Consider the following 27,807-nt stretch of genomic DNA (forward strand, 5'->3'; position numbering starts at 1 on the left):
GGCTGTCTATCAGTATTTCAGATTCAATGATTGTGCATATTCAAGATGCAAGTACGCCCAAGGTGGCATGGGATACTTTGGCTAAAATGTACAGCACAAATACATAGGACAGGAAAATGCAGCTCAAGCAGGAGCTGCACAATGTGCAGAGAGAAAATATGAGCATCAATGACTACCACATGTGTTGGGATATCTTAAGGTATATGCCTCAGGCACACCTTATGTTTCTATGTGTGAGTGCTAGAGGCACAGTTAGGTGCCCACAAGCACAGTCAGGTGGTGGAGAGCCACATAGGATGATTGAGAGAATCTAGGAGCAGATTGAGGAGATGATTGTGGAGCTCTGAAGTCATCAGTGATGTCAATGAGCATGTATGAGGTGCCTACTTAAGGACCTCACTCTTCTTCATTCTACAAGCAAGCAAGTAATGCAAGTATTCTGAGTTTGTGTCCACTGTTTCCTTTCCTTTCAGCCTTCCAACATGGTATCAGAGCCCTTTGATCCCCCTTGAGCCCATTTCTGCCACATCATCTTCTTCTTCTTCATCTTCTTCTTCTCCATCTTCCTCTTTCTTCCCAAAATCTTTGAGAGCTTGGTTCTCCACCTACAAACGACCATTGCCCAAACCCTCTGAGTTGGAAACTCCTCTAGTATGGGCAAACTTCCACCTACAAGCAATTGAAGAAAAAATATCTGTGGTGGCTGCCATTCTCCAAACAACAAATTTCTTCTATTGCTCAATACTCCTTGCCCGCTTCGCCATTGCCTGAGCCCTCTTAGGAGTAGATGGGCGACCTCAAGACGAAGATTTTGAGCTATTTTTCAGGTCATTTGGTTTAGTAACGAGGGAGAAATCATCAAAACTCAGTTTCAAACTGTAGCAACTCTCCCGGGCAAAAGTGCATACCATTTCATCCAACCTCTGTGCTGGAGCCTCTCTAGTATATGAGCTTTCTTTTGCTTTAGAAAGCCCTCTTTTCCTTTCTTTGAAGAGTGAGCTACAAGCCATCCAAGTTCAGCTTTTCAATTTTGACAGTTTTGGACAAGTTTTTGAAGATGATGCTACATAAAATGCTACTCTAGCATTTCTGGTTTTTTGAAGCTTTCAATAACTTCAGTACAAGTGTGGCTTCAATTTTGTTTTGAAGTACTAGACCTGGTTTTGATTGGAAAGTTCTCATTTTAAGCCACCTCTGTGAAGCATGTAAGAAGAAGCATCATTGTTTGAAATTTGGTCACAAGACTTTGCTACATTAAATGCTTATATTTTGAAGCATTTCAATTGTTATTCTAAGCCCTGTAAGAGAGAAGACACTGCCCAATACCTGGGTTAGACCCTCTCATGGCTTGCTTATGCAAAATATGTGAAAAGCCAAAAGATATAGCAATGTCTTGTTATGCTACAAAGGATGAAAATGTCAACCTGACTTCCTTGTTGAAGATTGCCAAAACAATGGTTGCCAAAAAGGAAGCAACTACAAAGCCAGAGATCTACCCTCTCATGGCACTTTTATTTGACTCCAAGTATAAGAAAAAGATGAAGGTTAGATACCTAAGATATGCTTCTCTACACAACTATGGAGATGACAAGATAATTGTTCTCTTGAAGGATATGATTTCCAGATCCACTTGTTCTATCATAGTACCATCTTATAAGGCACTAGACACTGCCCATGTGGTAAGACCTTGTCTTGACATGGATATTTTGCCTCCACAAGATGAGGCATCCCATGAAGATTATGCATTTTAAATCATCTCTATGTATGCTCCATATCTCTCTTTTTATGTCAAGGTACTCAGCCTGGATAGTCCTCCAAAATGAATGAAAATAAACTATTGTGTTTTGTGTGTTTTGTAAACACCTCTGGTCACCTTATGATGTAGGCCATGTGTATGTTTTGCTCCATGGTACCTCCTGCAGACATTGTGTGCATGTACACGCAGGGGAGATAACCATTGGAAGTTCTTTTTGTATCCCTTTTGTTTACCTTACACCCAAGGGAACCCTTGCTAGCATGAGAACCTAGCCATAGATTAATCCTTGACCACCATGAGATGGCATGAGAAACTATGAGACTAGATGTATCCTTGACATAGTCTGAGGCATTTCCTTGAGGGGGGGTTTGTTGGGATATCTCAAGGTGTATGCCTCAGGCACACCTTATGTTTCTATGTGTGAGTGCTAGAGGAACATTTAGGTGCCCACAAGCACAGTTAGGTGGTGGAGAGCCACATAGGATGATTGAGAGAATCTAGGAGCAGATTGAGGAGATGATTGTGGAGCTCTGAAGTCATCAGTGATGTCAGTGAGCATGTATGAGGTGCCTACTTAAGGACCTCACTCTTCTTCATTCTACAAGCAAGCAAGTAATGCAAGTATTCTGAGTTTGTGTCCACTCTTTCCTTTCCTTTCAGTTTTCCAACAACATGAAGGTGAAGAAAATTGCGGATGCACTTGCTTCCATTGGGTCGCCAGTGGATGATGACGATTTAGTTTCTGTGACCTTGAATGGTCTAGGAAAGGATTATGCACAGTTCCGAACATCCATTGCCGTCTGTGAAAAATTTCCTGATTTTGAGGAGTTGATTGCTCTTCTAATTTCTGAAGAGCAGAGAAATGGTGATGCATCTTATTCAGGAGGAACCTCAAAAGAAATTGTCTTCTACTCAAATGCTGGAAGGGGTAGAGGCAGACGTAGAGGAGGCCGATCTGGAGGCCGTGGTAGAAATCAGAATATGCAACAAACTCAAGAAAACCAGTACTATGCAGGAGGACGTGGTAACTCTAGAGGCAGGGGGAGCCAAAGAGGTCGTGGTGGATGGCAGAGAGGCCAAAATGCAAACAGCAATGTTGAATGCTACTACTGTGGTAAAATGGGGCATATGGCTAAAGACTGCTACAAAAAGCAGAATGACATTATGAATAGAAAATTGCAGCAAGGCAATTATGCATCCTCTAGTAGACAGGGTAATGACAGAAATGAACATTTGTTTATGGTACAACATATGACAAATTCTGTGACAAGTGCAGAAGAAAGCAATGATGTGTGGTATGTTGACTCAGGTGCATCAAACCACATGACAGGTCATGCTGAATAGATGCAGGATGCAAGGAAAATGAAAAAACCAGGATTTGTGGAGACTGGTGATGATACTGCACATCCTATTGTGCAGATTGGCAAAATTCCTTTGTTTATGCAAGATGGGAAAAAGAAATAATTGTCTGATGTATTTCATGTCCCGAACATCACCAAGAACCTGGTTTCTGTTGGTCAAATGGTTGAGCAGGGCTTGCAGGTCAGATTCAATCCTCATGGATGTTTTGTTGAGGATATGAAAAATAATGGTCGCTTGATAGCAAAAGGAAAGAAGAAAGGTAGGATGTTTACGCTGGATGCGGACATGCCTGAATTGAGTGCAGCAATGTTTGCACATGGGACCGGTGTAGTTGCAGATATTGATATCTAGCATAAACGCATTGGTCATGTTAATGTACAATGACTTAAATCAATGCAGACCCAAAATATTGTTGCAGGATTGCCTAAATTCAAGGTTGCAGAAATGCATAAGGTGTGTGAAGCCTGTCAATTTGGAAAACGGGCAAGGAAACCATTTCCTAAGCATGTTCAAGAGAGTAAAAAGCCATTGGAATTAATCCACTCTGATGTGTGGACTACTAAAGCTGCATCTATTGGAGGCTGTCACTATTTTGTCACATTTATTGATGACTTCAGCAGAAAACTTTGGGTGTATTTTATGAAAAAGAAAAGTGAAGTGTTTGGGCACTTCAAAGCTTTTAAAGCTATGGTTGAAAAAGAAACAGGCCTGCAAATAAAATGCCTAAGGTCGGATGGAGGGGGAGAGTACCTCTCAAATGAGTTTGCAAGGTTCCTACAAGAGCATGGCATAAAGTAGCAATATTCATGCAGTCATACCCCACAGCAAAATGGAATTGCAGAAAGGAAAAACAGGCATATTGGAGAGGTATCTCGGGCCATGCTAAATGAAAAAGATCTACCAAATTATTATTGGGCTGAAGCAGTTTGCTACAGCAATTTATATAATGAACAGGACTCCCACTGCAGCAATACATGGCATGACGCCAGAGGAGATGTATACTGGTAGGAAACCAGACATTTCTCATTTGAAAATTTTTGGTTGCATTGCCTATGTTCATGTGCCAGATGAGTTGAGGTCCAAGTTGGATCCAAAGGCTGAGAAGTGCGTCTTTATTGGTTATTCTGTGCAGCAGAAAGGGTATAGATGCTATAACCCTTCTACACGTAAGTTCATAGTGAGCAGAGATGTTGTTTTTGATGAGATGAGCAGCTGGTATAAACCAGTAAATGTGATGATTGATGTAGATGCACAAAATGGTAATGCTGCACAAAATTCACAGCAGCAATCACAAAATATCAGTGGACCTACAGTGTCCTCTAGCAGTGGTTCACATACTTCGCCATGGACAGGTAGATTGAGATCAGGAGAATCTCCTCAAAGCAATGCAGATAGTGGTACACAGGTATCACGAAAAGGAAAAGAGAAGGTAGATCAGCCCATGTTTGATGTGAATGCAGTTCACTCTTATGTGGATGGTGAATCCAGTGGCTCAGAGCAGAGCATTGATGATGAGTTGGGTATTCCTTCTATTGTTACACCTGGAGTAAGGAAGACCAGGGATGTTTTGAGAGCACCTGGAAGTGAGCCTATTTTGCGCAGGTCTACCAGGGTTAGGTATCCTGTGGATAGGCTGAAATATGATGGATTTACAGCCATTCACTATGCCTATATGGTCAAAGTGATACAGGAACCAGAACCCACTTCTTTTGAGCAAGCCATGGGAAATGAAAAATGGGAGAAAGCCATGGATGAAGAAATGGATGCCTTAAATGCAAATGCTACATGGGAATTGGTGCCTTTGCCTAAAGACAAGAATGCAATTGGCTGTAAGTGGGTTTTTAAGATCAAGCACAATGCAGATGGTTCTGTGAATAGATACAAGGCAAGATTAGTTGTCAAGGGGTATGCACAGACATATGGCATTGATTATGAAGAAACTTTTAGCTCGGTTGCAAGGATGGCAACTGTAAGAGCAGCCATTGCTATGGCTGCATCAAAGGGATGGTCTTTACATCAGATGGATGTAAAGAATGCCTTCTTGCATGGTGATTTGCAAGAAGAGGTCTTTATGGAGAAGCCAGCAGGTTATGTTCATGCTATTCATCCTGAGTTTGTTTGCAGGTTGAAGAAAGCCTTGTATGGCTTGAAGCAAGCACCTAGAGCATGGTCTGACAAGATAGGACAGTATCTTGTCACTATTGGCTTTCAGATTTCCAAGGCAGATTTCTCACTCTATGTGAGAAAAACAGAGAAAGGGATTATGCTGCTTGTCATTTATGTTGATGATTTGATCATCACAGGTGATAGTGATGAAGATATCCTTCATGTGAAAATTCTATTGAGGCAGAAGTTTGAGATGAAGGATTTGGGAGAGCTACGTTATTTCTTGGGCATTGAGGTGATTAGATCACCAAGTGGGATACAGCTCTTGCAGAGGCAGTATGGACTAGACATGCTGTTCAAATATGGGATGACAGGCTGTAAGCCTATTTCAGTTCCTTTGAAGCAGAATGTGCAGCTGAGCGCAGATGCAGGTGAGCTTCTGGAAGACCCTACTATGTACAGATGCATAGTAGGAAGTTTGATTTACATGACTATTACCAGGCCAGATTTGAGCTATGCTATTGGGTTGGTAAGTTAGTTTATGCAGGCTCCAAGGAAACCGCATTTGGATGCGGCTAGATGCATACTCAGGTATGTGAAGTCCACATTGCAGTATGGACTATTTTATGAGGCTGGGGTTCCGATACAGTTGCATGGATACACTGATGCTGAGCTGGTAGTCTTTCTGATAGACGATCTACCAGTGGATATGTGTTCTCTTTTGGGAGTGCTGCAGTCACTTGGAGCAGCAAGAAACAGCCTACAGTTGCCTTGTCGAGCACAGAGGCTGAGTACAGGGGTGCAGCAATGGCTGCATGTGAGGTAGCTTGGTTGCATAAGCTACTCTATGATATGCATCAGGGCCGGTTGTCATTTATTGTGACAACATGAGCAATATACACTTGGCAAATAACCCAGTCTATCATGCTAGAACAAAGCACATTGAGGTGCATTATCACTATGTGCGGGAGAAGGTTTTACTAGGTCTTATTGATCTAGTTTATGTCAGCACAGAGGATTAGGTAGCTGACATATTCACGAAGGCATTGGGCATAGAGAAGCTGCACAAGTTCAGAGACCTGCTTGGTGTGCAAGAATTGGGGGAGTGTTGAGATATCGAGCTCCACTCGCGATATGCCAGGGTGACCGTTGTGCATTTATGTCACTGACTTGTTAGCTACAGATGCGGTTGGTACACCGCCCACGAATAATAGCTGGATGACAGCTATCCTTATCTACACTAGTTCGTGGCTCAGTTAGTATGCCACCTTAGTTAGTTGAGTTTGGTTTGAGACCCACATATAGGGTTCTTCTATTTCTTTGTACTAGAGTTCTTTTGGCTTTCACAACTAAGAAGAGGAAAACTGTTTTCAGCCTCCACCTTTGTGTGTATTCCCCCATTGTGTATGTGAGAAAGCTGCAAGTGAGACTCCTTCCTCTCTCCCACTATCTTCACACTTATGTCATCAATGACCCTTTGGAAGGCCAACCTAACCTTCATGACGTGCTCCTTCTGTGCCGATACAAAAATCATCTAAAAACACCTCCAACAAAACCCCCAAATAAGGAGCAAACACCATCTGCATAAATCTTTGAAAGGTAGCAAGAGAATTGGTGAGGCCAAATGGCATTACTTTGAATGCAAACGTCCCCTAGGGCATGGCAAATGTAGTTTTAAGCACATCCTCTTCGGCAATTCTCATTTGATAAAGCCCAGAGTAACCATCACAAAAAGTATACATCTCATGACCACTTACCTTCTCAAGAATGAGGTCTTGAAAGGGCAGAGGATGATGGTCCCTCTTGGTGGCCACATTGAGTTTCTTATAATTGATGTAGACCCGCCACTTGTTGTTTTTCTTTGGGGTGATTACCACTGGCGAAACCCATTCAGTATTGTGAACCAGAACAATAAACCCAACTTCTACAAGCTTTCGCAACTCGGAGCACAAAGCATCGGTCTATAGGGGCCCTAATCTCTGATACTTCTGAGCCACTGGCTTAGCATTAGGCTTTAGCTCTATCTTATGTTTTATGGCAGTCACATGGCGAAGGTGGTGGTAGTTAGTTGTTGGTGAAGAGGTCAGGGAAACCTTTGAACATTTCTAGGAACTCATCTTTCTCACTCGGAGTGAGGTCTAGGGAAAGCATAGATTCAAGCTATTGAGGACTAGCTGTTACCTTTTCCGTGAGTGGCGGGGTCGGAGACACCTCCATCATGTAAACTTCTTCCTCTGAGAACTCCTCCCCCTTGTCTGAATCTTCCATTGACTCAGACATCGAGGATGAGAGAGTATCATTGTCTTGCTCCTCTTCTTTTTCTGGTTCAACGGCACCTGGTTGCATCGGGATCTTCTCCTTAAAAGCACCAAAGACATGTGTCCTGCCTTCCAATAGCTGACTGCATCACTCTTTCTGAACCACGATCTCCCGAGTATGGCTAGGTAACTCTTGCCTAGATCTTTAATGTCCACTACATAGAAATTGACAATCGTAGTCAACCCATTGACAATGATGGGCAAATCCTCAATGACTCCCTGGTGGTGAGTCGTCGACCTTCTGCTACCTTGATTCAAGTGGAGGAATGCCTTGTGCATTTCAAATTCAACTTTTTCATGATACACAGCACCATGATATTACATGTAGCTCCCCCATCAACACACACACTATGATGACATCTACTGTATGCGGGTGCCGATAACCTTCTTCAAAGATAGAAGAAATTTCTCATACGTTTCCCTTTTTCTTGCTCCTCCTTGTTGAGAGCCCTTGCTGCAGCTCACATCTCACCTTAGGGCTTATTATTATTAGTTGAGGAAGCATGATGCTCAAAGACCGATGAGCAAGGTCTTGAACGATGACCAAATAGTCTTCTTGCCCTGAGCCAATAGGGAAATTCGAGGGCGACCACTTACTCTTGCGAGATTTTTTGGTCTTCTCTGTTGGTAGGTCTGCCATCTCAGCATATGAGGGCACTGAGAAGGACACCTTCTTTGTGGGGCAGCCCAATCCACAGTTTGGAGAGGGGTCTGAGGTGGTATGACTTCTCTTCCCGAGGTTAATGACCTCTACGTCAGAATCCTCGGTGCTTGATTCACTTAGAAGATTCACCCTTGGAATATTGGGACATTTAGTGCGATAATGACCCTTCTGGTGGCACTTGTAGCATACAACATTGGCACGTTCTCTTGGGGGGTGATTGGCTTGATTTTTGATGCCCACCATCTCAAGCCGAAGATCATTCAGGGCCTTGGCTAGGTCATTGACTCCGAGTTAAATGGTCCAAGAGCACGGTCGCTTGATCCACATATCGACGCGCCGTCTCACCTTTTGACTGCTTCAAGTTTGCCACCTACAGGTACACATTCTCTGGCTCCTCTTCTATGCCAAAATACTCAATTATAGCTAATGTCAACCTTGGCCAACTTTGGCGAACATCCTCGGATTGCTTCTCATACCACACTTGAGCCAAAACCTCTAGAAATGTGGGAAGAACCAATAACCATCTATCTTCTCAGTAAGAAAGTTGAGAGAAACACAACGATGCTTGAAGGCCACAAGATACTCATTTGGATTTTCTTCAACCCACTAGCCACAGAACATAGGAATGTCAGCCATGCTTGGAAAATGGAGAAGAGAGAGGCAAAATGAGGCTTATCTATTGGCAAACAATGGAAAGAGGTAGCTTGAACTGAAAATCAGCTGAAGATACATCCACAAAGCATGCATAGGTAGAGTAGGGTGTGACTAGTGTATTGTGAAATGCTATACGGGAAGAATCTTTAGCATAGAATAGCTCATAGACAATCTTAAAAGGACCAACCCTTATTGATCGAGGCATGATATTGCATCCATCTTTATAGGCGAGGGTTAGAGACACGGCGTTGCATGAGGTTGTTCATTAAGGCAAACAAGAATGCCATGACAAATGCCAACAGTTGGAGAGCTTGCACATCACCTTCAGCTTCTTCCAGTTCTTGTAGTTGCCATGCTATTTCTTTAAGGGGTGTGTGGTTTGGCATCCTTGTTTTGAGCAATGTCCTTGAGGACCTTTCTGATGATGTTCCGAAGTCGGTAAACTAGTATCAAATATGCACAACACTTAGTTTCATGATGACCACAACCTTTGCATTCCTTACAAATGATCACCCTCATTCATGGCTTATGGCTTTGTTGAGGTGGTGCTTCTACTCGTTTCATGCGTGATTGAAGTACAAGCTTCACGTGCCAAGAAATTAGCAAAAAACTAAATTTTGAGCTCAAGGGATATGCTGAATTTTTACCTCTTCAAATTGTTTGCAAAGTTCCAAAGCTTGTTGATGTCGTGGAACCAAGCCTTTGCTTTGCACCTTCCACCTTCCATTTAACTTGTCCACACATGAGTTGAGAATCTCCTCGCACCTCAAGTTCTTGATGTGATGTTCTTGTGCCTTTTGTAGCCCAAAAAGGAGTGCCGAGTACTCAGCTTGGTTGCAAGTACTTGCAGGTGCATAATTGCTATAACAATACATGTCACCCCCGGTGAAGTGAGCTTCACACCCACACCAGCAGCCTTGGTTGAAGGTTTGTATGCTCGGTTAAATTGAAGGATCCAAGATGTCATTACACCAAGACTAAAATTCAGACATCCCAAGTTTCTCGATAGTCCAAGATAGGTAGAAGGAGAGGGTGGGGAGAATTCAATACTTGAGCAAGACATTCAGCACCAAATAAACTTACAATCCTTTGTTGATAGTTTATCTTTCAACCAAAAAGAATAACAACTTGAAGCTCAAAATGTGGCGCAAAGGGTTGATTAGGTACAAATAGATTCTTGGTTGAAACATTACCAACCATAGCCGAACCCTAGAAACCTTTGTAGTGAGGTCGAAGAAATCATTCAAGACAAGCTTGTCCATAGGAATTAATAAGCAGATGTGCCAAATCTCACCACAATCTTGTGGATCATCCCACCCTTGGAAGAATGTCACCCTTTTAATTACCTCCAATGTAGCAAGTAGCTCGATCACTGCACAATGAGTAGAACTAGAATCAAAGCCCTCCTAGTGTATCACTAGTTCTTCACCTTGAACCATCCATGGTGTATCATCCCACCCTTCGTCTCCTTAAGCAATGCATTATACAATAAGTTGTTGAAGATTGACATGAAGATCAAGAAAAAGATCTTGCCAATTGGTAGCCGTAATGAGCAGAGGACCAAGTGCCAAATCCTTGAACCTGTTGAGAAGTGTTATAAATATCCACCCTCCTCGTGTGGTGTGCGTACTTGAAAAAGTTCAAAATCTACAATCTAGTATGAGATATGAATAGGGCACATGAAGTGAAGTACTTTTTCTTTTTACACAGCAAGAGGAAACTCCCCACGGTTAGAGAGTTATAGTTTATAAGATTTCAACATATAAGCAATATCATGAGATTTTGATCACTTCCTATTTGCTGGCCCATTAATAAGTCTTCCTTTTGTGAATGGGGAGGTCTTGGGTTTAATTCCCACTCCTTAATAAAAGGAGAGGGGAGGAGAGGAGAAGAGAAGAGAAGGAGAAGAGGGAGAGGATAGAGGGACGTGAGTACTTTTGCTTTTTACAGCAAGAGGAAACTCCCCACAGTTAGAGAGTTACAGTTCATGAGATTTCAACATATAAGCAATGTCATTACATTTTGATCACTTCCTATTTGCTAGCCCATTGCTAAGTCTTCCTTTTGTGAATGGGAGGTCTTGGGTTCAATTCCCACTCCTTAATAAAAGGAGAAGAGAAGAGAAAGAGAAAGAGAAGCAGAGGGAGAAGAAGAAGAAGAGGGAGAGGATAGAGGGACACGAGGTCTATTACAGGAGTTTTTTGGAAATGCACAGAGATCGTGAGCTGGGGTTTTGCAGATGCACCAGTCATGACTAGAAGATGTGCAAATGCATGCACAGGGATCCAGAAGACACGTGACTACACCTGTGACCAGATTATGCATGAGAATCTAGAAGACACATGGATGCGGATGCGCATGTACCCAGAAGACATGTGGATGACAGATGGGCAGGTGCCCAGAAGATGCACAGATGCATAGGAACCGCGAGCAGAAGACACATAGATTGGAGGCACAAAAACAAAGAATTTTTGCAACCATAGAGACGAAGTATCACGAGTAGAAGACACACAAATTGGAGGCACAAAAGTAGAGAACCACACACAGAAGATGTCGTAGAATCGCACACAGTCATGGGAGTAACGGATGTTGACATATTTTATGCCACTAGCCATGGAGACTTCAAATCCCAGTAGCCACACCAATTCTATTAACTAGAAAGAAATCAAGGCATGAGGCTTGGCACTAGGCATCGCGACGCTCGAGGGCCATAGAGGAAAAGGGAACGTGAGAGGAGAAGCATTAACATGGGTGGGGAAAAGGGACTAAGAGGGGTGGGAATGAAGAGGGGGACTATGGCACAAGGGGGAAGGGGGTGTTGAGGAACTAAAGGGAAAGCATGAAGTGAACACAAAATGAGAATGCTTGATTATAGAGTGAAGAAAGGTGAGGTCCATATGTAGGCACCTCTTACATGATCACTGACATCACTGATGACCTCTGAGCTCCACAATCATGTCCTCAATCAGCTCCTAGAATCTCTCAATCATCCTATGTGGCATCTACCACCTAACAATGCTTATGGGCACCTAACTTTGCCTCTAGCACACACACATAGAAACCAAGGTGTGCCTGGGGCATACACCTTGAGATATCCCAACAAACCCCCCCTCAAAGGAATGCCTTAGGATATGTCAAGGATTCATCTAGTCTCATAGTTTCTCATGCCATCTCATGGTGGTCAAGGATTAATCTATGGCTAGGATCTCATGCTAGCAAGGGGTTCCCAAGGGTGTGAGGTAAACAAAAGGGATACATAAGACCTTCCAATTGTTATCTCCCCTGCATGTACATGCACACAACAATGTTTGCAGGAGGTACCATGGAGCAAAACACATCCACATGGCCTACATCATATGGTGACTAGAGGTGTTTACAAAGAACACAATAGTTTATTTCATTCATTTTGGAGGACTATCTAGGCTGAATACCTTGACTCAACATAAAAAGAGAGATCTGGAGCATATATGGAGATGGTTCAAAAAGCATAATCTTCATCATGTCTAGGTTTGACAAGCCCCCAGAGGTTTTCCTTCATCAGTGCAAACTTATTTTTCATCTGCCATGTGTGAAAGCCTTTACCATTGAACTTATCCATATTCAAGATGGTAGCCATGAGAGGGTCTGGGCAGTGTCTACTCTCTTACAAGGCTAGAAAGAGTTGAAGAGCTTCAAAATACAAGCATTTAGAATAGCAAAGGCTTGCAACCAAATTCCATACGACAAAACATAATGGAAATGATGTTTTCACTTGCATGCTTCATAGAGGTGGCTAAATGAAAGCATTCCAAGCAAATCCAGGTGTAGCAACTTCAAGCAAAGCTATAGCCATTGTACTGAAGCTATTCATCACTTTAAAACATCAGGAATGCTAAAGTAGCATCTAATGTAGCATTAAACTCACAACCTTGTCAAAACTGTCCAAAATAGAGGCCTAAAATTGGAGGGCTTGTATCTCCTTCTTTAGAGAAAAGAAAACAGGGCTTTCTAGGTAGAAACAAAGCCCATATACCAGAGAAGAGCCACTGAGGAGGAGAAGCACAATTCCACGTCATGTCACCATAGCTAGTAGCTTGAAGATCGACTAGTTTTTTCGTGTTTTCTCCTTGAATATGCAACCATTGCTGCTCAAATTTCAACACAAGATAGCTAAGGTATGGAGAAGCTTCCCCTAAAAGGAATTAGGGAAAGGTGGAGCAGAAATAGAGAATACGCAAAAGAGAGTTTCGATGATTTTTGGGAAATGGTGACCAGTAGCGACGACCTTTCTTCTATTCGTTGCAGGTGAAAGTTCTCCCATATGAGGGGTATCTCCAGCTAGAAGGACTTGGAGAATGGTGAAGCGACGACGGAGAACAAGCTCTAGCAAGTTTTGGGAAGAAGGGGAAGAAATGGTGAAGAAGAAGAAGAAGAAGAAGATGGAGAAGAAGAAGATGACGTGGCACAAATGGGCTCAAGGAGGATCATAGGGCTCTGATACCATGTTGAGGAAATAAAGGGAAAGCATGAAGTGAACACAAAATGAGAATGCTTGATTATGGAATGAAGAAAGGTGAGGTCCATATGTAGGCACCTCTTACATGATCACTGACATCACTGATGACCTCTAAGCTCCACAATCATCTCCTCAATTAGCTCCTAGAATCTCTCAATCATCCTATGTGGCATCTACTACCTAACAGTGCTTATGGGCTCCTTGTTGAAATGTGCAATGTCCAATTGTTGGGATATTGTGTTGGTACCCTAGAGGGGTATGTTTGTGGGAATTATGGTAGCCACACAAGAGGATGTGGACTACATGAATGGATGTGGGACATTGGTCACCACAAGTTGGATGTGGATCAGAGGATGCCACACAGTAAGCTTATGCCTTGAGACTCTCTATATAAGAGGTCTATCATTGTATTGTTTATCAAGCATTGGAATACATTGTTGAGTGTTGCCTACGTTGTTGTCTCCCCGTTATGGATTTTCTTGTATGGTTCAATCCTCCATGATTGTTACACTGATCTCATGTAGCCCTAGGCTTAGTGGCGGTCTCATTCAGTTTCTTAACATGGTATCAGAGCTGGTAGTCCACAAGCTTAGGTAGATTAGTGTGTTTTCTTTCATGTCTTTTGTATAGAGAAAAATAATGGTAACACTCTATCATTAGGGAGAGTTTTGTGTGAGATTATGCCTTTGCTAGATTTGGAGTAGCCCATGAAAGAGCCAGGCTTGAATTGAAGTTTTCTACTATGAGAAAAGAAGACTGATGTAGGTTTCTGCTACAAAGGACATTGCTGTGTACAGAAGATGTACTTGGAGGATGTTGTTTCAGAAGAAGGAGCTTCTATTGCTACAAAGATGGTTGTTGTGAAAGAAGAGGTGACACATCAGCAAGCAAGCAGCTACTACCATCATTGAGTCTCTGCTGTGAAGATCAAGAGATGCCCAGGAAAGAGGCAAGTTGAATTGAAGACTGAAGACTAGTGTTGTTCAAAGATTTGCTGCTCGTGTGCTCATGGAAGAAGCAAGAGAATGCAAAAGAAGAAAAGTTGCAAGGAAGAAGCTGCAGCAAGTGCAGGAGCAAAATCAAGAGCAGCATGAGAGGAATCAAAAGGAGAACGGCGAAAGGGAGCAAGACGAATCGAAAGGAGGATGAGTAGCAAATAGTCGAAGCATCAGCATGGCAGGCCATACAAGGAGGGATACCAACTGATATCGGTTATCCCACTATGGGCATGGTCGACAATTCTGTCGCTATCGTTACCGCAGCAACAAGACCTGCATTTGGGTCGGCCACGGAGTATTTCGGGTCATTATCACCATCAAAACAGCATGCGAATGCAGATGCAACGTAGTGAAGGTTACAGGGATGAAGCTGCTCTCATCATTGAGTTGTAGCAACGAAGCTGCAGAGCCCATTCCGGAGAGATTATACGACTTGATATCAAAGCGCATCTTGTATCGATTCACAACAGCAGCAGAAAGTAGCCGAAGCAACACAAGGAGCTGCATCAAATCTTTCTCGACATGGATGTGCTTGTAAAAGCTCACGTAGAGCAGCTGAACGACATTCAAAGAACAAGCGACAATCTGCAAGAAAGAAGAACAAAGGTAGCAGGCAAATACAATACGATCTGCAGAAATGAAGAACGGTGGCAAGGGCAGATTTACGAGCTGCTTACGCTTACGGGGAGCTTTATCATATGGATTTTCTGGCAGTTTATTTGGTGCAAGCCATCGATGCAGCAAGGAAGCATTGAGAGAAGCAGCCGGTGGTTTTCTCTTCGAGTGGTAGTCTGCGAACAAACGAAATCGAACGAGGTGAAGAGGAGTGGCGGCTGCTTGAATGTCATGCAGAAGATGATTATTTTGGTCTTTGGTTTAGGGTTATACGACACCCTAAATTTTGTGGTTCAAAAGATCTTATCCTCATCCTTTGTACTCATGAAAATTCCTCCATCTTTTTTATCCCACTATGCTATATGGTACATGAAAAATTTTCTAGTTTTCTTACGCCTTGGAAAAATGCTGCAGCATTGGCTGGTATGGCAAATCATGGATATGTTGTATCATGACCGAGATTATTGTGGGTGCCCTGCCCTTGCATTTGCATAAAATGGATGTAATTTTCTCTCACCCATGTTTATGAGGGTCCTCTGCCTGAGCCCACGGGTGCTCAAAAAGATATGTGATTGTGGTGTGCAAGAGTAGTGTACATTGATAATGCACTACTTGGGTTGGTTCCTTCTCCCTGACACATGGGGTGTCTAAAAAGCACTTGGGTGTCCCGCCCACACAGCATGGTGTGTAAAGTGGATGATAAGGTGTCTAGGTTGCTAGACACATGCACACACATTTGTTGAACACTCCAATTTGTCATTGAGGGGGAGTGTTGAGAGAGTGAGTTTGGCAATGCCAAATCATTGGGGGTGAGAGGTGAGATGATCACATATGATTGTACATTGAGGAGGGGTGTTGAAATGTGCAATGTCCAATTGTTGGGATATTGTGTTGGTACCCTAGAGGGGTATGTTTGTGGGAATTATGGTAGCCACACAAGAGGATGTGGACTACATGAATGGATGTGGGACATTGGTCACCACAAGTTGGATGTGGATCAGAGGATGCCACACAGTAAGCTTATGCCTTGAGACTCTCTATATAAGAGGTCTATCATTGTATTGTTTATCAAGCATTGGAATACATTGTTGAGTGTTGCCTACGTTGTTGTCTCCCTGTTATGGATTTTCTTGTATGGTTCAATCCTCCATGATTGTTACACTGATCTCATGTAGCCCTAGGCTTAGTGGCGGTCTCATTCAGTTTCTTAACACTCCTAACTATGCCTCTAGCACACATACATAGAAACCAAGGTGTGCCTGGGGCATACACTTTGAGATATCCCAATAGGGAGAAGGGGAAGAGGATCATGTACATGATCGGAGGTGGAATGTAGAGATGGAGACATCAAGGGAAGAGAGTCATGCTTTATTTGAAAGGAAGGATGGGGGGAAATCAAAGTACTAGCTAGGTGGCTTTACAAGAATGAGCATGTCCCATCAAGGAATAGCCCCCTCCTTTTATAGCCAACAAGAGAAGGGGTCTCTCCCAATAAATGCATCCTCCCACATGCATGGTGTGTGTGGAGGAATCTCCCATGTGGTCTAGGTGGTTATGCACTCTCAATTGTGTGCGACAACCCTTTGCCTCATTTTTCCACATAAATCAAACCCCATATCCCAAGTCTAATATACTGCCTTGGTCTCTCCCTAATTTTATAATACGTTCAAACATCTAGGAGGACAAGTGGAGGGTTGGCACAAGGAGTCTTGCCACCTCATCCTACTTTCCCCATTATTTAACTTGCATTCTTGGACTATCTACACCCCCCCCCACATGGGCCTATCCTACATGGAGGGAATAATCCAATATACTATCCATCTTCACCTATTTTATATTACTTCTCCCATGGTCCTTGGGCCATATCTCACTAAATGTAGGCATGGGACCGCCTAGGTGAGGGGTGGTACATGGAGGAACCATGCCACCTTAGCATTTTTCAATATTACTACCATGGATTATGTACAACACACCTTATGGGTCCTTGTGGAAGGGTGGCACATGGTCATGCCCTGCCACCTCAACCTTGGGCCCTATGCGCACCATATTTTATTATACTATTGCTACACATACAAGCACACACACATATTTATGCCTTTTACCTTGGTCAAATTTATCCATAACACTACATCTTCAAAGTACACTGGCTTTTTGTAGCCATTATGGTAGTCATAAGAGCATAATTGGTGGTTTCAACCTGATTTGCTTTGCCTTTCTAAGCATATGTCAATCTGGCTGGAGGTTTGCTTTCCCTAGTAAACCATGTAAGTTGTTGTGGTTCTTGTTAGGGTGCTTCTAGGAATTCTTGCTCTTCTTCATCAACCTTTTATGTAGATGACTCAGTAATCGGTGTGTCTATCTCCTGTGTATTTGAGGTTTTCCATTTTGATTCCTCTTCAAAGATTACATCTCTAGAGATAATGACCTTTCGCTTGATGGGATCATACAACTTGTATGCTTTTTTGTCTTCACTGTAGCCAACCATGATGCATTTATGTGACTTTGCATCCAATTTTCTACAATGATCGTCATGTATGTGGGCATATGCTATGCAACCAAATATGTGGAGCTGCCCAATGTGTGGCTTGTCTCCATTGAATGCTTCACAAGGTGTCATACCCTGAATTGGTTCGATTAAGTAAGTAGTTTGCAATGGCTGTTGCTTCTACATAATACTGAGTCAGAAGATGCTACTCACTGAGCACATTGCTAGCACTATCTGCTAAAGTACTGTTCTTCCTTTCAGTGGAATCTTAGCCATGATAGACATGGCTAATGAGAGCCACCACCACCGGGTAGTAATTTCCACAAAGGTAGATCATGAGGCTCATCATTACCATGCACTCTACTGAGCATGCAAGACCTATGACTAGTAATTTTTACTGCACTCATAGTGATCATGCGTGCTTATGCACGGTGGTGGGTGAGCGGTGTCATGGTGGAATTGTAGCCATGACAAACATGGCTGATGACAAACACCACCATCGAGCAGTAATTGCCACAAAAGTAAATCATGAAGCCTAATCACCTCTAATCCCTCATTACCATGCACTCTAGTACTCTCCTGGGCATGCAAGCCTGATGGTTAGTAATTTATTGCACTCGTAGTAATCATGCATGCAAGCCCAATGGTGGCAACTTGAAGTTGAGTAATTGTGGGCCATTGTGGTGGCTGGTAATTGCCATCTCAGTGGCGCCACCATGGACGTGGCTAGGAATCTTAGATGCCACCCCTCTAATCATTCATTACCATGCAAGTCAGTACTACCACCTTGAATTAATCAAAATTTGGGCCAACCACTGTGGTGGCTCTCACCTTGACAGTAGTCGGGCTACAACCACCGCGGTGGCTCTCACCTTGATAGTAATCAGGCTACAACCACCGCAGTGGCTCTCACCTTGACAGTGTAGTCGGGCTAAAAACTGTTATTCCATTTCCTTAACCGTTTTGTCTTCTATCCATCTCAACCATTTTGTCCTCCCTTGCAATCTCAAGCCTCCACTATTCCAATTCCTTCACTACTTCATCTTCTATCCCTCTCAACCATTTCTTTCTCCCTTGCAATCAGATTGCAAACTCAAGCCTCCACTATTCCATTTCCTTCACTGTTTCATCTTCTATCCCTCTTGACCATTTCTATCTCCCTTGCACTCTGCTTGCAACTCCTACCCCCTCTCATAATGGACCCTGCACAATCTAGGATCTCTCACACAGTCTTTCTTCCCCCTCTGTAGCATAGTGTGAGAGCCCCTCCTCTCTTGATCTTGAAAACGTGACATATGGTAGCTCTTCTCTTGCTCTTCAAAAGCCCAATTTGGATGCTCTCCAAAACTTCACCAGGTGGTACAAGAGTTGAACGTGAAGGAGGGGCAACTAGTCTCTCAAGATCAAAAGATTACCATCAAGAATTTCTGGAGGTAGTATGCAAGCACACTTTTTTGAGTAGTGGAAGAGACAAAATATTCTAGATGTATACCCCAATGCTAAGATTAGTAAAAATGGTGGAGTCAAGATTTTGAGCTTGCCAATAGACCTCCAAGATGTGCTGAAGAAGACCATTCACTTCTTTCCTGATACAAGAGGAACTTGCAAGTTTTGGTAGGTTCAAGTAGCAGTAGAGCAGCTGAAAGGATGTGATGTATCTTTCTCAAGGGCGAGATATCCAAGAGCGTGTTAACCAACCTAAAGAATTGCATGGATGGCAAATCCCAATTGTCATCTCTGTCCATTGGAGTTGCAATGCACTTGATGGCATATGCTGATTTTTGAGCAATACGATAAGCAGATGTCTCAGAAGGTGACTTTTTTACAAGGGAAAGCCATCGATGCAGCAAAGGCAGTGCAACTTGAGAAAAGTCTTAAGGGAAGGTGCAAAAGCCAAGGTAGAGGAGGCACAAGCAAGGGCCCACAAGAGAAAGCCGAGGCCGCTACAAAATGACATGAAAAGGCATAGAAGAGAAGAAGCAGAGAAGCACATGAAGGAGCTTTGAGATAGGCTCGAATAAGTAATAAATGATGGGGACATGGCAAACAAGGAGCTAGAAAGATACAAAGTATCTTGAAGATCAGAGAGCCAAAAAGGTCTTTACAAACGGCTCTGCAACATGCATAACACATTGAACATTGAAAAAGACCAGATGATGGCGGAACTGCAAATGGAGAATGCAGAAACTAGAAAGGTGATGTAGGAACTGCGAGAGAGCTTGAAGGCCAGGAAGGATGCGACAGAGAGTGTCCGGGGTGGAGAAGATGACGAGGCAACTCTCCAAGCTAGGAAGGATGAAGAGAGGAGCCATGGTGGAGCAAGTTCCAACCACCACAGTGGAGCAATTTGCAGTAGCCATAGTAAGGGTTGCTTTTTCGAAACACTGTTGGAAGTGTAAAGAGCAAGCTACAAGACCTTGCAAGAAGATCAGGATAGATATTTGCACGAGCTTGCTATGGCTTTCGATAGTGTTTTGAAAAGTAGTCCATCATCCTGAGAGATTTCCAAACTAGAGTGGAAGTCTTGGAAATGGCCCATGAAGATGTTTTTTAGCAATTCACGTAGCTTCAATAGATGCTGAGGGATTTAGAGGATGAAGCTGTTGCACAAAATGAGCAAAAAGTGGAGGAGATGAAGGAGAAGATCTGTAGCCTTTGGATGAGGGAGGAAGGAATCAAGAAGCTACTTTGTCATGTACAAAGAAAGACTTTGCTATTGACGGCCGCAATAGTTAAATTGGATGCCTATCCTGCTATGTAGCAGGGTCTGAAATGCATGGTCTACCATACCCCCATCATAGATGATTGGTGTATCCCAATGGCCTGTGTGCTACCACCCTGTGCATGTTTTTTGCATTGGAGTCTTTGTGCATACAAAATCTATCTATAGAGAATGCCATTTGCCATTTCTAAGGTCATGGACAGCAGATCTAATGTGCCTATCTGCTACAACTATCTATGATGAGAAAGTAGATGCTGCAACTCAATTTGCCATTTGGGCAAAAGATCTTAAAGACAAGGAGCTCAAATTGAAGAAGCCCAAGACCAAGCCTGACTGTGAGGAAAAGGATCCTAAAGGGAGGATCCAGCCCCCTTCAGAAAAGGAGCAAGAAGGGCGCCAGGAAGCTCAAATCAAGGAAAGAGGAAGCGGCATGAAGGGATGGGCCGGGCCCCTGTAGGAAGGAACCAGCCCCATTTTGGAAAGGAGCAAGGAGGGCCGAGCCTGCAATCAAGGAGCTCAACAAGGAGTCCTTGAGATGTAATCTGAAGTAAAGGAGTCTTTGAGATTGTAATCTATGTAATTTACTCGGGGTGGTCACTCATCATATGTAACTCTATCACGTGAGTTCAACAAAAGGATATTTTTTATTTCTAAAATTTACAAAAATAAATATACATAAGGGACTATTTTAAATAGTTTTGGAAAAAAATTACAGATTTGTATAGAAAAGGGTACATTTTATTAATGAAAATTTTTACAGATAAGGGATTTTAAATATAGGCCTTGAACGCACGTGATATAGAGGGTTTGTACATAGTGACCCCCCCGAGGTAATTTATGTGTAATCTATTGAATTGTAAATCTTCTCTAGAGTTTACTTGGGCAATGTTTTCTCTAGAGTTGTAAATCTTCTCTAGAGTTTACTTGGGCAATGTTTTCTCAGCTATGTGACTAGATAGTGTCCTTTGATTCATGCTAGCATGGTGATAATAATGAGACAAAAGATTTCAATTTGACAAGTAATGTGAGACGAAAGATTATGATTAGATCACTAGTGTAGTGATAGCATGGTAGTAGTGTAGGATTAGTGCAGGATAAGTTATCACCAGCATGGTGGTTGGTTGCACTAGGATATGAGTAGCCACCAGCACTATGGTTTGCTTCTATTATTACAAGATAAATGGATTTATAGGATGTGTGGATTCATTATGGAAAACTAGCGGGGTGGTTGTTGGGACATACTAAAAGCAAGCATGGGATCAAATATGACGGTTAACGAAACGATAAACAGTCGAAAGGGCACTGTTTTAGTATAGCACTATGCAAAAAATTTTAGGATAGCATGGTAGTAGTGTAGGGATAGCATGGTAGTAGTAGTGCAAGATAAGTTATTGCCAGTGCGGTGGTTGGTTTGCACTAGGATATTAACAACCACCAGTGCGATGGTTTGCTTCTATTATTACAAGATGAATGGATTTGTAGGATGTGTGGATTCGTTATGGAAAACCAGCATGGTGGTTGTTGGGATATACTAAAAACAAGCATGGGATTTACCGTTTGGGAGTTACAAAAACAATTTAATAAAACTAGCATGGTGGTTGTTTGGGATATACTAAAAAGAAGTAGTCTCAAATAAAAATTCCATTTTGTAGGACAAGTGGACATATTGTTTCCTTGGAATGTGACTACATACATTTTCTTAGTGGAGAATGGAGAATGGCACTGGTGTCATTCTCCTCAATCCAATGCCAATCATCACATGCAGAATCGAGAATGACACTAGTGTCATTCTCCTCAATCCATGTGTGTCATTCTCCTCAAACCATGTGTGCCATTCTCCTCAATGCAATACCATTCATCACATGGAGACTAGAGAATGGTGAATGGGACTTGTGACATTCTCCTCAATCCTTGTGATTAATGGCATGGGTGCCACTGTGAATATAATCATATGGCACCAGTGCCACTCTCTAACCATCATCTGTGATAATTTGATATACATGAAATAATTTAGATTCTATATGAGTTGAAGTTTGGAGAATGGCACTGGTGCCATTCTCCACAACATCAATGGAACTGGTGTCATTCTCTACAACATCATATGAATATTTGAAGAATGGCACTAATGCCATTCATGCAATTGATTTCCACCATAAGAAAAAGATTTGGCCATAAAACACTTCATTGGTTATCATCATATGGATAAGGTTTTGACCAATTGAGAGAGAGAGAGAGAGAGAGAGAGAGAGAGAGAGAGAGAGAGAGAAGATTATTTGAATATTTGGAGAATGGCACCAATGCCATTCATCAAATAGAGAATGGATATTGGCAATGGTGCCATTCTCCTCAATTCACGTGTGTCATTCTCCTCAATCCAATGCCATTCATCACATGGAGAATGGAGAATGGCACTGGTGTTGTTCTCCTCAATCCAATGACATTCATCACATGGAGCATGGAGAATGGCATTGGTGTCATTCTCCTCAATCCATATGCGGCATTCTCCTCAATCCATGTGTGCCATTCTTCTCAATCCAATGTCATTCATCACTTGGATTTTTTGGACAATGGCACTAGTTCCATTCTCCAATCATCATTTGTTATGTTCCACTGGTATGATAATGGACATTCTACACAATATCAGATGATTATAATTATCCTACCATCATGAGTTAGAACCATTATCACCAAAAGATCAAATTTAGTTTTAGAGAATGGCACTGGTGCCATTGTCCCCACAACACTATATGAATATTTGGGACATGGCACCAGTACCATTGATCACATGGAGAATGGATAATGGCATCGGTTCCATCCTCCACAATCCATGTGATGAATGGTACTAGTTTCATTCTCCAAATAATCACAAAGAGTTATGGACAATGGCACTAGTACAGTCACTAATATCATTCTCCAAATAATCAGATGGTGTTGTGGGCAATGGTACTAGTGCCATTGACCAAATAATCATATGATGTGATTGAGAATGGCATCATCACAGGGAGAACACAGAATAGCAGTGGTAACATTCTCCAAATAGTCATATGATGTTTTAGAGAATGGCACCAGTGCCATTCTCGAATGATCATGTGTTGTGGAGAGTAGCTCTGTTGTGGAGAATGGAACTACTACCATTTTCCAACCATCATGTGTTAGGTTCCTCTCAAATTTCCTATGATAAAACTCTCATGTGTCAACATTGGCACCTGGAAAATGACACTGGTGCCATCCTCTTAAATCCATAGTTGAATGAGCCTAGTGCCATTCTTGACAACATCATGGAGGATGGCACCAATTTCACTATCTACAAACTCTCATGCAGGATTCTCCACATATTCCCGTGGAGTATGGAACCGGTGTCATTATTCACAAACTCCGATTGAAATTGGCATTATGGTCAGATGAATTTGAGGAGAATGGCACTAATGCCATTCTCCAAAACATCATGTGGTTACTTGGGGAATGGCATTGGTGCCATAAATCAAATGGAGAATGGAGAATGGCATGTTCCATCCTCCACAATCCATGTGATGAATGGCACTTGTGCCATTCTCCAAATAATTAGATGGTGTTGTGGACAATGGCACCAATACCATTATATATTCGTCATGTATTAGGTTCCTGTACATATTATTTGGGAAGAATCTAATGTGATAACCTCACATCATGTGTTATGTTCCACTAGTAGGATCATGAACATTCTACACAACATCAGATGATTATTTGGAAAATGAAACTAGTACTATTATCCTACCATCAGATGTAGTTTTAGAGAATGGTACTGGTGCCATTGTCCACAACACTATATGAATATTTGGGGAATGACACCAGTGCCATTCATCACATGGAGAATGGAGAATAGAATCAGTTCCATCCTCCACAATGCATGTCATGGATGTTACTGGTGCCATTCTCCAAATAATCAGATGGTGTTGTGGACATTGTTACTAGTGCCATTCACCAAATAATCATATGATGTGGTTGAGAATGGCATCATTGCCATTCAACACATAGAGAATAGAGAATAGCACTAGTGACATTCTCAACATAATCATATGATGTTGTGGAGAATGGCACCACTGCCATTCTCCAACCATCACGTGTTGTGGAGAATGGAACCAACATCATGTAGGATGGAACCAATTCCACTATCCACAAATGCTCATGCATGATTCTCCACATCCTCTCATGGAATGGCACTGGTGCCATTCTTCACAAACTCCCATTGAGATTGGCATTAGTTCTCAGATGAATTTTAGGAGAATGCCACTGGTACCATTCTCCAAAACTAGCATGTGGTTACTTGGAGAATGGCATCAGTGCCATTTATCACATGGAGAATAGAGAATTGCATTGGTGCCATCCTCCAAACTCACATGTCACTGGTTCCACAAACTCACATGGAGATATGTTGTTCTGGCATTCTCTCAAGGTCATCAGATGAAATTGTGGAGAATGGAACTAGTGCCAATTCTTCAAAGAATCATTTGATGTAATGGAGATTGATGTTAGTGCCATTCATGACATGGAGCATGAATATTGTCACTGGTACCATTCTCTGCAATCCATGTGATGAATGACACTGGTTCCATTCTGCATAATATCATATGATTTTTTGGACAATGGCACCAGTGCCATTCTCTAGCCATCATGTGTTATGTTCCACTAGCATGATAATGGGCATTCTACACAACATCAAATGATTTTTTGAAAAATGACACTAGAACCATGATCCTACCATCATGAGTGGACCATTATCACCAAAAGATCAGATGTATTTTAGAGAATGACACTGGTGCCATTGTTCACAACACTATATGAATATTTGGGGAATGGCACGAGTTCCATTCATCACATGGAGAATGGAGAATGGCATTGGTTCCATCCTCCACAATCCATGTGATGAATGTCACTGGTGTCATTTTCCAAATAATCATAAAGTGTTGTCACCAATGGCATTAGTACCATTCTATAGTCATCATGTGTTAGGTTCCTTTACATATTATTTGTGAAGACTCTAATGTGATAACCCTGATATATTGTTTTGTGTTCCACTGGTAGGATAACTTTGATATCTAGAGAATGGAACTTGTTCCATTCTTGGCAATTAATGGGATGAATGGCACTAGTGTCATTATCCACAAGGTCATGTAGGATGACACCACTGCCAATCTCCACGAGCTCTCATGGAGTATGGCATGGGTGCCATTCTCCACAAACTCCGATTTAGATCGGCATTATTTCACAGATGAATTTGAGGATATTGGCAATGGTGCCATTTTCCAAATCATCATGAGGTTACTTGACAATGGCATCAGTGCCATTCATCACATGGAGAATGGAGAATGGCATTGGTACCATCCTCCACAATCCATGTGATGAATGTCAGTGGTGCCATTCTCCAAAAAGTCTGATGGTGTTGTGGGAAATGGTGGCCACTGACGTTGAAGACGAAATCGAGATGTTGCTAGAAGTTGCGAGGGGAGGCCCCGGGCTGTGTCGTCGTCATATTAGAAACAGAGGCCGTGCGGATTTTGACCTTGGAGGGAGAGGAGGAGGTAAGGTCTTTTGATTTTTTTAGGGTTCTTTTTTTTATCATTGCTTTTTTTTTTTGCTTTCGTTTTGTTTTCATAAAACATTGCCTAAACTAAAAGTGGGCCTAGGCTTGGGATTTGAGCAATCATAGCGGCCACTAAAGGAAAATTCAAAATATTATTCTTCAAGCTATGTTGAAGAGTAATACTTGGACCCTCATCTTGAAAAATCTTTGACTTTGCCTCTTAAGAGGTGGATTACGGTAATCATCCAAATTGATTACCACTTCTTTCCACTTTCTCATCTAGTCATCGAGAACATTTGGACACCTCCTAGAAACTACTCCTCTCTTGGTAATACTCTTCTAGTTGTCTTTCTAGGAATTTTTCCGGCTTGTTGTTGCTCATCTAAATGTTGATCCTCCTAGGTATTGGATCTCTACCTCCACCAACTTAATGGAACAGACTACTCAGAGCTCTCCAAGGCATAAGCTATCCTTTTAATTATGGAAAAGTACCTATGGATAGATGCCAAGTACAAAATATTCAAGCTTCCTTGCCTTAATTGCATGTAGCCCAGAACCAAATTTTGCTATGATGGCTATGTGCACCTTAATAGGCCACTAAACCCACTATACTCTTGTGCAACTTCACCCACTGGTGGTATTCACCATCTTGGCCTGATAAGATTCATGCACTCCATGAGTAGCTAATTCAGCATTCAATGAGTTCCTCAATTGAGAATGCTTCTTACACACCCCTTGTGCTTAAAATCCCCTCATGCACAAAGCATAGGTGCTAGTGAGTGGAGTGGATAGGAGGATCCCCTCTAATGTAATTCGTTCTCTTGTGGTTGGTACAACCTTGCTATCTATAAAACCTAAGTGGGAGAGCCTCTAATGGACTTTCTTCTCTTGTGCTTGGTACAACCTTGCTATCTCTAAAATCTAGCTGAAGTCAATCTTAGGGTATTCAAACTTAACAAAGTGTCAAGGTTCGACTCAGCAAAGTATCAAGGTTTGACTGAACAAAGGATCAAGGTTTAACCATTGTAGCCATCCATTGACTTCCCCCTTGTGACCAAGGGGTTTGTATTGATGGAAGTTTTCAACTATAGTGAGACACTTGCTCCCATAGCTCAAATGAAGGCAATACCAATGATAATTGCAATGGTATCTTATTCAAAGTGGTACATCTTCTAGATGGACATGAAATGAGAATTTTTAAATGGAGATATCAAGGACATTTATATGAGAGAAGCCACCTAGATTTTGAATGTAGGGTGACCAAACGGGGAAAGTGTGCATAGTCTCAGAAACATTGTATGACTTGAAATAGGCCCCTTGAGCATCATACCAATGGATCTATGACTCCTTTGGAAGAATCATCTTGATATAGAGTGCATAAGATGTAAACATCTATCAAGAATCATCTTGATATAGAGTGCATAAGATGTAAACATGAATCTTCATTCAAAGGGGCCCAAGAAATAAATGATGATTTTATACATTGATGATTTGATCATAAAACAACCCACTAAAGGGATATTAGGTTCTTGACCATGATTACACTAGCTCACCATGTCAATGATATTGATATCCATGTCACGGTAAAACCTAACCGTTCCAAAATTCTTGATCAAAACCCTCATCCTCATTCTCACAATGTATATCTCATAGAAATTAGAGTATCCAAACTATGCAAGTAATTAATGAAATATCACATGCAATGTCAAAATCTGATTATGTAGAAGATTAAAGAGAAACTTACATTAAAGGAGGGGTGGTGGCCCTCTCTCTCTCTCTCTGTATATATATATATATATATATATATATGAAATTCTTACCAACAAATAATACCTACACACAAACAAATGCAAGGTCATGATGATGGAAATAATTCATGCTTTAGAAAAAAGTTTTATCAAAATACCAAAAATTTTAGGGACTCATTCATAGATTCTGGAGATTGGCACTAGTGCCATTCTCCAAAAACGCACGAGGGGATTGGCATCACTGCCGTTTCTCTATGTGGGTTTGGGGAGAATGGCACAGGTGCCAATTTCCATAAACCCACATGGAGATCAGCACTAGTGCAA

The sequence above is a fragment of the Dipteris shenzhenensis genome, chromosome 23, assembly GCF_047967505.1.
Source record: "Dipteris shenzhenensis isolate YYH24624 ecotype China chromosome 23, Dip_SZ_1.0, whole genome shotgun sequence".
In the NCBI taxonomy this organism is placed as follows: Eukaryota; Viridiplantae; Streptophyta; class Polypodiopsida; order Gleicheniales; family Dipteridaceae; genus Dipteris; species Dipteris shenzhenensis.